This window comes from Nicotiana attenuata, chromosome 9 (genome assembly GCF_001879085.1).
Source record: "Nicotiana attenuata strain UT chromosome 9, NIATTr2, whole genome shotgun sequence".
NCBI lineage: Eukaryota > Viridiplantae > Streptophyta > Magnoliopsida > Solanales > Solanaceae > Nicotiana > Nicotiana attenuata.
This window is the reverse complement of record NC_031997.1, coordinates 47,006,909-47,010,600: the sequence shown is the minus strand read 5'-3', so window position 1 is coordinate 47,010,600 and position 3,692 is coordinate 47,006,909.

Here is a 3,692-nt window from a genome sequence, read left to right as displayed (position 1 = left end):
CATCTGTCGGAGGACCGTGAGATGAACCTAGACAAGGCGGCTATTCGCCCCGTCAACTTTTGCACCTGCTTTTTGCTGTTCAGTATCTCGGGTATCGCGTCTATCGCCTTGATCTGATCTGGATTGACTTCGATACCTCGTTGTGATACGAGAAACCCTAAGAATTTTCCTGATGCCACGCCGAAGGCGCATTTCTCGGGGTTCAGTTTCATCCCGTATCTTCTCAATATCTCGAAGGTTTCTTTCAGATGGTCGATGTGGTCCTCTTTTCTTGCCGACTTTACCAGCATGTCGTCGATATAGACTTCCATAGTCTTACCGAGCTGCTCTTTGAACATTCTGGTGACCAGTCTCTGGTATGTAGCCCCTGCATTTTTGAGCCCGAAGGGCATTACCTTGTAGCAGTAAGTCCCTTGGTGGGTGATGAAAGTTGTCTTCTCTTGGTCCTCCTCGGCCATCATGATTTGATTGTAGCCGGAGTAGGCGTCTAGGAAGCTCAGTAGTTCATGTCATGCAGTGGCGTCGATCAGTTGGTCGATGTGGGGTAGTGGGAATGAATCCTTTGGGCATGCCTTGTTCAGGTCAGTGAAATCCACACACATTCTCTACTTCCCGTTTTTCTTTTTGACCATGACGACATTGGCGACCCACTCGGGGTACTTTGATTCTCTGATGGAGCGGTTGGCCAGTAGCTCGTCTACTTCCTTACTGACCGCTTCATTGATAGCGGCGTTGAATTTTCTCCTCATCTGTCGCACGGGCGGATGTAGTGGATCGACATTCAGCTTGTGGGTGGCGATGTCTCGCGGGATTCCCGACATATCTGAATGGGAAAAGGCGAACAAATCTGCATGGTTAGTTAAGAATTCACAATACTTACTTGGGTTGGCGAGACCTTGCCCGATATAGGCTTTCTTCGTAGGATCGGTTTTGTCCAATTGAACTGGGTCGAGATCTTCGACCGTTGCTTTACAGGCCTCCACGACGTCGGGGTCTTTGATGGCGTCCGTTGTCGGGTTGACCTTAGTCCCCGACACGGCTAATTGCTATGCCTCCGCGCTCGCCCCCTTTAGCTGTTGGGTGTGGGCGCAGTCTTGGGCTATTTTGTAGCATTCTTGTGCGGTGCGTGGCTCGCCTCGAATACTGAATACTCCCCATGGGGTAGGGAATTTGATCACTTGGTAGAGGCTTGAAGGGACCGCTCGCATGGCGTGTATCCACGGGCGTCCTATGATGACGTTGTACGTTGTTTCTTGGTTCATCACGTGGAAAGTTGTTTCCAGCGTGACTCCTCCCGCTAAGACGGGCAGTGCTATTTCTCCGGACGTCCGTTCCACTGCATTGTTAAAACCGGTTAGTGTTATGCAGCGCGGTATTACCTTATCCTCGAGTCCCATTTGTATGAGGACCCTTGGGTGGATAATACAGGCGCCACTTCCGTCATCGATCATGACTCTTTTAACATCCGTATCAGCGATACGTAAAGTGATAACTAAAGCATCATAATGAGGGAAAGACAAACCGTCGGCATCAGACTTATCGAAGGTGATACAATCTTCGAAGTCCTCATACCGTTCATGGGCGATGGTCCGCTTTAGTCTGTGTGTGGTGGCGAGCTTGACGTGATTGATCGCTGACTCGTCGCCGCCTCCGACGATCATGTTTATCGTGCGCGCTGGGGAAGGTGGCTTTGGCGGCCTGTGGGGTTGTTCCCGTCCGCGTGCAAAGTTGATTTTTCCTTTGTCACTGAGTCGCTCCCTCAGGTCCCTGGTTCAGCATCCTGACCACCTCTTGCCGTAGGCCTATGCAGTCTTCGGTTTTGTGTCCTCGTTCCTGATGGAACTCACATAGGGCGTTTGATTTCCTTGTGGTAGGGTCTGATTTCATCTTCTGCGGCCAATGCACCTTGGTGCCTAGCTTCTCCAGTGCGTACACTATCTCTGAAGGAGATACCCTAAAGTTATGGGCGGTTAATAAAGGGGGCGTATGTGGTAGGGGGATATTTCATGAGGCGGCTCAGCAGCTTCTTGGTTGCCCTCGAACCATCTCTGCTTAGCCCATTCTGGAAAGCGGCGACTGCCATACCTTCCGATACGTTTGGTAGACTCATCCTTACCCTGTTAAACCTTGCCAGGAAGTCCCTGAGTCCCTCTCCTGTGTTTTTCCTGATGGCGAAGTTGTCGTTGACCCTGGCCTCCGCTTTCTTCGCGCCTGCATGGGCTGTGACGAATTTATCCGCCATTTCCTCGAACGTTGATATTGCCTTAGCCGGTAGCTGAGAGTACCATGTTAAGGCCCCTCCTGTCAACGTCTCGCCAAACTTCTTCAGCAGTACCGACGGTACCTGTTCTTTCTATAGGTCGTTGCCCTTCACAGCGGTGACGTAGTGGATCAGATGATCCTCGGGATCTGTGGTTCCGTCATATACCCTTAAGTAGGGTGGCATCTTGAAGGTTTTTGGGGTGGAGTGAGGAGCAGCTTCTTCGGTGTATGGTTGTTCAACGAACCTTCCCACGTCGCGTTTTGGTAGCAATTTGGGAGCACCGGGGATCTTGTCGACCCTCTCCTGATGTTCCTTCATCTGACCGCGGAGCGCCTTGTTTTCATTTTTCATTTCTTCCATCTTCTTTAGGATGGCTGTTAGCGTGCCATCGTTGGTCTGTGTCTCGATGGGTCTGTTATTTACTAGTGTAGCTTCCAGTTCACCCACGGCAGCAGTGGTACCTACCGTTGGTGTACATACGATGTTATTTTGCGGTGACCTCTCAACCAAGCCACTTAGAGTGCTTGTTAGCCATCTTTCCAGTAGCTCTTTGACCGCTGAGGGTGCTTCCGTAGCCGCAGATGTGGAGGGTGAGATCTCTGCACCTGGTGTGATGGGGAGGGTGAGATCTCTGCACCTGGTGTGATGCTAGGGGTTGCATTCAGGATGGCATCGTCACTGGCCTCGTTGAGAGGGCCCGGGAGATTGGTAGTGACACCCAATATGGCTTTCGATCTTGTGTTATTTTCGGCCATTTTCTGTTTTTGTGTGGTGTAGAGAGTGGTAGTTGGTTGATCTCTAGGTGGATACTATGGTTTTGATTCTCGAAATCCCCACAGACGGCGCCAAATTGTTTGGCTCAAAAATTAACGATATACTTTGTAAGCGATAAAACAATCAAAAATAGAAAAGGGGTAAATCGTAATCAAATATAATAAGCCTAGAGATGCAAAGATGATAATATTGTTGTAGATCTAATATTGCAAAGTGACAATGTTTACCAATAAGATATTTTCGTTAGAAGTGGAGATATAGAGAGAGAAAGCCAGAAAAATCAGAGAGTTGTATTAGATCCGATCCCCCTTTTACAATGTGGAGGTCTCCTTTATATAATAGGAGACCTTCCTCGAAAGAATCAAAAAGTTACAACGATAGGTAACGTCTCCCTAGTGTAGACACTGAGTTCTAAACGATGTCGCTTTTGTCCTCACGGCCGACTCGTACCCGCTACGTTGGTCGGCGTACACCCATTGGGCGTACCCACTGGCGTAGAGATACTGAGGGTCAAATTTGATCCTATACAGACATCAATGCTTGTGATATTTTTTAGCCTTTTTGCTAACATAAAATTTCTGCTTGTTCAATTAGCCTCAAATCATAATTTGTACTGCAGGATTATAGTTCGAATTCTGATAATCTCATGGTTATT